Source organism: Larus michahellis, chromosome 14 (genome assembly GCF_964199755.1).
Source record: "Larus michahellis chromosome 14, bLarMic1.1, whole genome shotgun sequence".
Classification (NCBI taxonomy): domain Eukaryota; kingdom Metazoa; phylum Chordata; class Aves; order Charadriiformes; family Laridae; genus Larus; species Larus michahellis.
In genome coordinates this window covers 6,272,317-6,282,447 of record NC_133909.1, presented here as the reverse complement: position 1 = coordinate 6,282,447, position 10,131 = coordinate 6,272,317, and the positions used below count along the sequence as shown (strand labels likewise).

At 57.3% G+C, this 10,131-nt stretch overlaps 1 long non-coding RNA gene across 1 annotated transcript; it reads left to right on the top strand.

Moving 5' to 3' along the window:
- Positions 1-7,647: 7,647 nt before the first annotated feature.
- Positions 7,648-9,977, top strand: LOC141751179 (uncharacterized). The gene is made up of 4 exons (XR_012589899.1): positions 7,648-8,465; positions 8,619-8,767; positions 8,939-8,994; positions 9,284-9,977. It is a non-coding gene; the product is annotated as an uncharacterized LOC141751179 (long non-coding RNA).
- Positions 9,978-10,131: the final 154 nt, after the last annotated feature.

Below are 10,131 nucleotides of genomic sequence, written 5' to 3'. Positions count from 1 at the left end.
AAGAAGCATTAACTAATCTGCTCACATTACCTTGCCTTTGAACCGAGCATCTCTTGGCGTCAATCAAGAGTGTTTGGCAGTGATACGCTCCCGCGCGGGGCGAGTTTTGGCTGGGGAGGTCACCCAATGTCAAGCGAGTGGAGGGACGGGCACTTCGGCGGCATCCCCTGCACCTAGGGCTCATGCTTGGGGAGGCACAGTTTGCAGGGGGGGGTGTCAAGTTATGGTCCTCTGTTTGGTTATGGAGGACCATAATAGTTATAAACAAGCCCATGAAGGAGCTTTCTCAGGACCTCAGATGGCACAAGAGCAGAGCCCTTCCTAGTGCCAGCCCGGCGGGGTCTCGGCGAGGGGAGAAGGCTTTGCAAGCAGCGATGTCCTCCCAGGAATTACGAAAGCCACGCTGCCTCTTGCCAGGGAAGAGAAGGTCCTTCCAGCCTCTTGGGCTCCGGCTCAGCCAGCAGCCGCTGTTTATTTGGCTTCAAGGAGTTCACGGCATACCAAAACGTGCTCCTGGGAGCCCGGCGTGCTCTAGCACGGCTGGCCGGGACGTCGGGCTCGGCCGCCCCATGCGCTCCCCAGTGCCTTGCGTAAGGCAGCTCCGCACCCTCTGGCCTGACTTCCACTCGGGAAGAAATTATTCACTCTTGTTTCCATCCGGCTGCGGGAGATGCTTGGGATGTTTCTTCCACCCCTCTCCCAACGGCTTCCCGTGCCGCTGGGGTCAGCAGCGAGGACGGATCTGTCCCCTCTGCCCCCAGCCGGCCCCCAAGTTCAGGGATGGCGACTGGACATGTTTAGAGGGATTTGGTTTTACTGACATTTCAAGTGCTGCTCGTGACTGTTGTTTTTAGCATTTGGAGTGTTTCGAGAGGACGTGTCCACCAAGAGGGGATTAACCACAGCCATTCCAGGCTCCTGCCATGGCTGGACTTGGGGAGCACCTCTGGCCCCAGCTGGCCAGGAATGGAAAACCAGGCTTCCTGGAAAGCTCGGCTTTGCTTTCTTTTTCAGACCCAACCAGTCATCAAACCTGGAGCGATCAAGATTGCTTGGATTTAGTTCTGATTTCAAAATCCTTTTGCAGGGGGAAGCTGTTTTCCAGCTGCGTTACGGGAATGTCCAGCCTGGGGCTTCTCTCGGCTCTCCTGCCGCAGCCAGCATCCATCCCCCGCCTCAGCCGCAGGGGAAACCACAGCCGGGACATGGTGTAAGAGGGAGAAACCCACGGGCTTTTGTGCAGCCCCCTGAGCACGTCCCCAAAGGGAGACACGTCCCGACTTTGGTGAGCGCCAGCGTTAGACCCCCGGGGGTCCCCACGGCTGCGGCGCTGTGTGGGGCAGGCAGTGCTGTGGGGGTGGGCAGCGGAAAACATTCACCTGCGGTCCCTTGTGGAAAAACCCCACGTAGGGGCAAAACCCCCTGGGAGCACCGACCCATGGGTGCCTGGGAAGCCAGCGCCTGCTGCTCTCTGCCTGCTCTGGGGCTGTTCCCTGGGTCAGGACCCTCGTGCACCATTAAACCCTATGTGTGTGCATTCCCAGGCACGCACGTGCGCACACACACGGCTGCGTTCCCCTCGCCCTCTCTCTTGCAGAGGTTTCTTTCCCATTTATTCTCTTACCCAAGCCCACAAAGTCACTCGGCTCCAGAAGACGCGTTCTGCATTGCAAAGGGCTGAGCTGGGACAAGGTGTGGGAAGGCACTTCGCTGCCCGGGTATGGGGACATCCAAGGAGCTTGTAGGGGAGGGAAAGGCTTCCCTGGTGAGACACTGTAAAGGGGCACAGAGGTCTGGGGGGAGACGGTGGGGTCGGAGCCGTGCCATGGGGAGAGGTGTGTGTGCCGCTGAGCGATGGGAGAGCAGGGAGGAGGAGGCAAACCCAGCCTGGGTGAGGGGAGGATGCAGACAAGGTCTTGGGATCAGCTGACTGAGACGAGTCCGTGGAGAATTACAGACAGGTCTGAGCCTGTCAGATTACCGGAGCCGGGAAGGGGGGAGCGGGCTGAGGCAGGTCTGGCAGGAGGGGGGGATACGCGAGCTGGAGGGAAAAGGAGGAGCGGGGAGAAAGTGGGCAGAGAGGGGAGGGGGGCACACAGGAAAGGGGGAAGCAGAGAAAAGCACCCGGCCGTGGTGATGATGGGGCTGGTGGGGGCAGGAAACGGGCTGGGGGAGCCATGGGGTGGATGGGGTGGGAACGGGCTTGGTCCATCTCATGTCACCCCCAGCACCCACCTGGCGGAGGTGCGGGGCGGGGGCCAGGCGGGGCGGGAGCACTGCATGCCAAAACCAATTAAGTGCTTAAGGGGTCACGGACCAGCCACTTGGCTCCCTCCTGTCCGAAGGTCAGAGGAGAGCGTCCTCATTCGTCGCTTCTTAATTACATCTGATCCGGCCCTAAATCCTCCTAAAACCAGCCCCAAGAGCCTTCAGGTGGCTGCTTGGGAGAGGTGCCCGCCAGCCGGGGTGACGGGCCAACCGGGCACGGGTGACAGCCCCGGCCCGAGTGGTGCCGCTGGGAGGGACACGAGGGGCCGTCAGCGCTGCGTGGTGATGGAGGAAGCGCCATGTGCACCACTGTCCTGCTCCTCGGCACGCTGGTCATGATGCTGCGGCGCCGCTTCTTCAACAAAGTCGAACCGTACGTCCTTTCCCGTCCCCTTCCCGTCCCCTCGGGGCCCCGGGGCTCGGAGGGTGAGGGGTGGTACTGGGGTGGAGGATCTCGCTGCTCAGCCTAAGACCCATCCTCGGAGATACTTAGTTTCCTTCTAGTTTTGGTCCTCTGAGTGACACCAGGAGACATTCCCTTGTGCTGGGCAGAGGGGAGCCTTCTGTGATGTGCTGTCACCTCCTCCCGTTGCACCATTGCGAGCAAGGATTGGTCCCCTGCAGGACTGGTCCCCTGTCTTCCTGCTGCAAAGGGACGGGGCTGAACTCCCGGGATGCTTTTACAAGCACCGATCAAGGTGTTTTCCAAATGGAGCAGCTATCCGTCCAGACAGCCTGGCTGCCTGTTTGTCTTCATGCCTTGGCTGAGGAGGAGACTGAGCGATGCTCTCAGCTGTGGGGACATCACCAGGCTGCCAATGACACCCAGCAGCACCCAGCTGGCAAACCTTCATCCGGCATAAAATAGCCCCGGGGAGGTCCCGCTCCATCCCTGGGGTGCCAGGAGGTTGGACGAGCTTCTGGGTAGGGAGGATGCTTGAGAGCATCAGCATGTTGGCTTTCAGAGGAGCCAGCAGCCGCCACCCTGCAGCCCTGGCCCCGTTGCGCTGTGCTCCGTGCCCACGCACACACTCACACGCGTCCTGGCTCCGAGGTGACGGCAGGGAGCAGATGGGAAGGGACCTGCGGCAGTCCTGTGGCAAGGCAATGACAAAGCTGCGATGGGAGCGCGGGGTCAGCTCCCGCTCGGTGCATCCTCGCCGTACCATGGGCACGGTGCCGGCGGCTGTGGCTTCCACTACCTGCAGCTCCCCGTGTCTTTCGGGAGGGAGATTTGTTCCCGTTCAGCTTGGCTCCAGCTCGGGGGCAGCAGGGCTGAGCATCGCCCGCACTTGCCGTGCAGCCGCCTGCTCCCAACGCCAGGCGCAGCTCGAGGAGGTTTCCGCTGGAGACGCGCAAATCTATTTACCAGCGGAGACTGGAGACATCTGAAAGTGGGGAGGTCAAATTGGCACTTAATGAGCCAATTAAGCCAGGGGAGGGAGAAACAAGACTGGAAGCAGGGAAGGCATCTCCCGGCCTACGTGGCCCCAGCCCTCCCCGTGCTCCCCGCAGCACCGGCTGAATTAAGGACTCATTAAAAGCCCGAGCAAACATGTGCTCGCTGCAGAGGTGGGGGCTGCTCCTGGGCAGGGTGTCCAGGGGTGGTAGCTGGCAAGGCTGGCAGAGCTGACAGCCTGCAGGTCCGTCCCTCGGGGAAGCTGCAGGGCGAGCAGGCGGCGCTGTCCCCCCACAGGACAGGTAGGTGGCTGGGGGACAGGTCAGTGGAAGCGATGGCACCGGTGCTGGCAGGGGGAGGCAGCTCCAGCCCCAGCAGGCGTGAGCTGCCTTCAGGGTGGCGGGGACAGGGGTAGGGCAGCTCTGGGGCTCGCTCGGCTCCCTGTTAGTGTGTGGGAGAAGGTGTCAGGGCTGCAGGGCTGGTTTGTAGCTCAGCCACTGTGTCCTTGCTGTTAGGAGCAAGCAGTGGGAAAGCACAAAACCTTACCGGAGGAGGTAGGATGGAGCCTGGAGCCGAAAAAGCTGGGGTTGGGAGGGATGGTGGGGCTGCCCTGGCTGTCTCCACTCATGGCTGGATCAGCATCCCTTCCGCCACGTCTAAACTGGGGTCCTGCAGCCTGGTCAGACCTTGCACCCGACTGCCATCATCACCATCATCATCATCACCAATGTGTGGTCAGTGAGACAGCAACGGAGCACGGGGAGGGAGCGTACCTGGCACTGGCACCGTCATTGGAGGCTGGACCAGCACGAGGGATCCCGGCCCGGCACGGGGCCCCGGGCAGCATGAGGGAGACTCACAGCTCACGGCTGGGAGGAGCTTCCTCCGAGCCCTGCTGCAGCTTTCCAACAGGTCTGGATGCAAAGACACCAGCCAGTTGAGAAGCCATGCAGCGGTAGATTAGTTCTTTTGGTGATTAATTGCTCTCACCATTAAAGACCAGGCTATTAACAGGTTTTCTACTTGTTCTATTTCGGACATTCATCTACTCACCTTGCTCTGTGCTGGCATAAATCAGAGCAGTTCCACTGACAGCTTTGTACCAGGAGACAATTTGTCTCCAGCCTTTCATATTTTGGAAAAGAGAAGTAGCAGGAGCAAAAGGAAAAAGTGCTGCTGGCCAGGGCCTGAGGAGAAGGGGTACAGGTGACCAAGGCAGAACAGACCGGGGCTTCAGATGGGCATGGTGGAGGGCAGGCAGCATCTTCTAGACCATGAACAGATCCAAGGCACCAGAGCCCCAATCCAGTTTTGATCCAACTGGATTTTGGTGAGTTAGAGAACCAGGCTCAGGCTGGGCAGGCACCGGGACCCCGTACAGCAACAAAGACCAGGATTTTCCGTATGTGCACTGGTCTGGATGATCCCTGGATTAAAGACATCCCCGAAAACCAGCACACAGTGAAGAAAAAGACAGGACTCCACATGTTCCATGGGATAAAGCTGCCTCGGCGCAGGAGTGTCCCTCTGGCTCTGACGTCCCCATGTGCGAAGCAGAGCGTGCGTCCTGGGCAAAGGACACAAATGAACAGCACAGGCAAGAGCAGATTATGTGAAATCCCCTGCTCACTTGACCTCCTTCACGTCCCGTCTTCTATTTATATGCCTTGGGGCTGCCAGGGATAGCACAGGTTGTCCTTGGCCCTCACTCAGGGGTCTGGGGGGCTCAGCCGTGGGGCCATGGGGGTAGGGTTGGCCCCTGGAGCTGGCCACCACCATCTCAAAAGGAGAGGTTTGAAGGGTTTCCTCCTCACAGCCCCACTGTGGGGTCCGTTATCCCCCCCTCGCTGGAGGTGAAAAGCAAACTGAAACGCTACCCTGGAGTCACCTCCCCGCCAAGGGACAGGAAGGTCAGGGGGACTCCTCAGGCTTGGGTTCCTCAACGAGCAGTGACTTATTCTTTGTTTTATGCGATATTTAACGAGGAAGTCCTGGCGGGGGGCCAGGGCTGGTTATGGATGCCTGCTCTGTTTGCCTTTCTCATGTTCTTCCCCTCCAGTCCCTTTCCGCGGAGAGCTGCTCACCGCCTGCTCCCCACCGATACGTGGGTCTGGGGAGGTAGGGATGCTGCTGGCCCGGAGCCCGGGGTTTGGCCTTGGTACCGGCCAAGCGTGGGGGAACACAAGGCAGTGAGCACCCAAGTGGGTACAGGAGCACCCAAAGGAGCCTGCTGGGAAGAGCCAGGTCTGGGAGGGGAGACGTCGTCCATGGAGAGCTCTGGGAGAAGGACCAGGTTGGGGGCTTCGTGGGGCAGGGCTGGACTATGGCAAAGCAAAGGAGGCGCTTTGGGGAAGTGAAATGTGGATTTGCCTTTACGGCTGCTTTCTCAGCCCCCTCACAACAGGCTGGACGTGAATCCCCCAGGCACCAGAGGGGTTATTTTCCTAGGACTGGGAGCCAGGGCCATGGGGAGAGGGAGTGTTCGGTGCCTCTCCCCCGACGAGGACACCCTCATCGCACCCCACACACCGTGCTGCCAGGCGAGAACAGACCCTCTGCACCTCAGGCTGGAGAAAACAGAGCCGGTAGCTTGGCATCATCTGGATTTAACCTTCCAGCTTAGTCCCCTCTGGGAAGCAGGACGTGACCTCCTCATTTCCACCGCCCAGGCATGGCTGGCAGTCGGCAGCGGCGGCACACAGCTCTGCATCTCCGGGCTGGAGCAATCAGAGCGCAGCAGGCATGCACAGACAAGTGTCAGCTGAATTTCTCTACGACTTTAAATACATTAGCAAGGCCACAAACACAGCTCCAAAGTGCTGCAGGCACAGCCGAGCCGATAAATAACCCCCCAACCCACCAGCAAGAAAATAACCCCCCCTCTTTCCATGGAAGACAAGGCTTTGCATCGCTTTCCCCCCTTATGTCTGTATAGCAACTGAGCAGATCCGCTCTCTACCTTGCTGGGTTTGAATCCAGTACCAGAAGGGTCAATGCTGTGCCACTTCTGCGGAGTCATTATACTGTCGGTTATATAAATGTCTGGGCATGCACAAAAGGCAGTGCTGATACAGTGGCTCCGACACCAACTCTCTCCAACACCTGCTTTTCAGCTGGAGAGAAAGCCGAGCACAAGAACATCTCGAGAGCTGTCACACAGAAGGCTGCTGTCTTTCAAGCTGAATGGAGGTCTAAATAGCTCTCACTTCTCCTTTAGAATCTCATTTCTAAATGCAATTAATACTGGCACATGCATAATGAGAGACTGACGAGTGAATACAGACTCCAGCAATAAAGAAGCCAGCCCCAAGTGCTATGTAAATATTACAAATCCTCACTAGAAGCTGACCCGGGGAAGACAGCTTTCTGATGATTAAACCCAAGTGACAATACGACTGGATTCCTACATCTGTCACAATACTACCTGCTGATACATAATGAGCTACGCTAAAAGAACTCGCTCTTGCTGCTCTTCAATGCAGATAAAAAGTCTATTTGTAGAATGTAATTAATCTCTTCTTCAAAATCAGGAACCTTAGTGTCCTTGGTAACAACATGCCAATGACTCAGAGAGCGTCTCCAGCTTTTTCTTCTGATTTTTGAGCGAGTTATTGAAAGTGACCCCAAATTCTAGCACTGAAAAGGAGCTGTGCTTCAGAAGTGGAAAAGCCAGCTGGGTATCTGGAGGTGGGGACGGGTTTTACCCACCTCTCAGGTCTCCGCAGGGCTCCTTCGGCAGCTTGAGGAGGTTCCTGGACTCGTTTCAGCCTAGGATGCAGACGACCTCTGTCCCACACCTGGTCCCCAACCTGTCGAGCACAATTTCCCGTTTACCATCAGGTGTAACCAAGCAGGGAATAACGCTGAAAGCAGAGCAAGGGTGAGAATCACGGGATGAAGCTGCTCCCCCCCCTCTGCCAGGTTTCCACGGGCAATAAGTGCAGTGCGATCGCGCTCTGTGTGTGTGTGTGTACGTACGTACAAGCACACACGCGTGTGGCTGCTCCCCCAGATGGCTTCTGAGCCTGCTGGCTTATTTCAGCCAAGTTTGGCAGGGAATAGAGGTTCCAAGGCATCCAGTCCTTACCAGATAGCGAAGATGCAAAGCCCTGACGTGGCAGAGGGATGCAGGGAAGCGTTGCTGGCAGAGCCCCTGGTCCCTTTGAGGGTTGTGCTTAGGCATGGCCTGCTCCTCCGGCTACCCCGCTCCGGGCTGGCTGAGATTCGTGCCGAAAAGGCAAAGCTGGGCTACTCAAAAGCACCCAGGGGCCATATCTGCTTTCTATGAATTTCAGCGGGAAGCAACCGCTGCTGGATGTTGCTCACTGACCCAGTTCCAAAGCCTAGGGGAAGGATGGGCCGTGATAAAGGGATGGCTGGTTGGAGAGAGTGAGTGATGGAGGACTTGCATGTTTTATTTATTTCCTGGCAAAAAAAAAAAAAAAAGAAAAAAAAAAAGAATTGTTGGAGAAAATCAGCATATTGCAGGCTAAACTGTGCTGCAGCAATTCCTTGTGGGACTTGAGCTGAGGTGCTCAGTCCCCCCCGCAAGGGACATTCAGCCCTGCCTGCTGGATGCTGCTTTGCAGAGCTGGGGGCACATGGGGAAAAGGAGGTTTTTGTCGTTACGGAGGGCTCAGCTCCTTCGATGCAAAGCCACCCTTTCCTGCAGCAAGGTATCGCCCACAGCTCCCCCCATCTCCTCTCTCCCCAGGCATCCCGACGGAGAGGAAGAGGCCGGGAGAGAGGCTGGCTCCGACCCTCGTGCCACCTAACACCGCTTCGGAGTAAAAGCCAGGTGAGACGTAGCACTTATCTGGGATAGATGCAATTTTGGGGAAATTGTGCAAAGAAAGCACTAGCTTGGGCTAAAAAGCCTGGTCTTTGCCTTTCTGTCCTGCTCACCGGCTCCTCAGGCATTTTAATGACAGTTTCTTCCTGTTTCACCCAGAATTTAGAGGTCTCTCTGCCTGCTGGTGAGGCTGTGAAGGCTCTAGAAAAGTGGCTTGCTCTGGGGGAAGAAAGCTGGAGCCTGAAATGTCCAGACTGGAAGGGAAAAGCCCATTTTTCCAGCATTTTCAATAGCAGCTCATTTGCCAGGTGGGGACACATCCAGTCCTTCCTCTGTGGCCTCCTGCCCGCCGCCTGGGTGCCAGGAGCATCCCACAGGGACAGGAAAGGCAGCAGTGCTGGTGGTGGGCCAGCTGGGGTGGGCATGGGGTGTATATGACGTGGGGATTTGGGACCGATGTGGCTTTGTGTCCTGCACAGTGATCCCAGATAGTTACGGCTGGCTCCGGGCTGTCCGTCTGCGGCTCCCAGCAAAGGTAGGGAAACGTTCACTGCTCTCTTGGACCCGGGAGGAAACCTTTGGAGCGAGGGTGAAGGGACGCTGGCCTGGGCTGGGGCACGTGTGTGGGGTTCGGGCGGGGAATTGAGGCCGAGGTTGTCTTTCCTAATCCCCCCCCCAACATACAAGTCACTGCTGGATGCCCGTGGGCAAGCCCAGGGACTCCCCTTGCCCTGCCTTCCCTTCGGCAGATCCCCCAAAGCTCAAAACCTCATCTGTCCCAGCTCTCAGCAAACGGCTAACCATGACTGCTTCTCCTCCTGCAGCTCCCCTGAGCCCTGCAGCCGGCACCCAGCACATCCCGGCCTCGGCACGTGCCGAAACCCCCGGCAAAACAACCCACGACACCAACCCAGCATGCCGACGAACCCACATCACCCAGCTCCCCTCCCGCAGCTCAGGGGGGACCAGGCATCGGGTTAAATGGTTAAATCGGGTTAAACGCTGCTGCGGAAATTGGTCTGTCTTTAAGGCTGAGCCCTGGGGGGGTGTCCGGCAGCCCCACGGCGATGCCCTCTGCAAGCCCTAACGCAGCCTGCGGGCATGGGGCGATCCGACATCCCGCTCCCGGCGCTGGGGTTGGCACACCCTCTGCAGCTCCCCCATCTATATAAATACGTTAATAAAAGATCAGTTTGCAGACGCAGCTTGCTGTAGATGACAGCATTAGAGGCGCATCTGTTTCTACTAAGCACCAGTCTCGTGCTGGGTTTATTTGGTCCATTTGTGGCAGGGAAGCGTTGCTTTCGGCATTCAGAGATGTCTCACGTCTGGGAGAAGTCGGGGGGGAGATATATTTTTGGCTCTATTTAGCCACAAAAATTTGGTTTCAGAATAAAGAAAAATATTCCTCTTTTCTGTTTGCTGCCAAACTGAGGCAGACGATTTCTTGTGCAAGCCTTCGTTTGTTTGAGAACTCGGTGTCCTGTTGGAAAAATAAATGTTCTGATGGGAAAAGTCTATCAGCATGTATTGATCCGTCACCAGTGGACTCGCAAACGTCAGCCTCCCCCTGACTGGAAAAGCAGTTCCCAACGCTTTTGCCGATACACGTGAGGCAGAAGGAGCCAGGTCTTTGCTTTTTTTGGCGAGTGAAATAGCTACAGAACAGAAT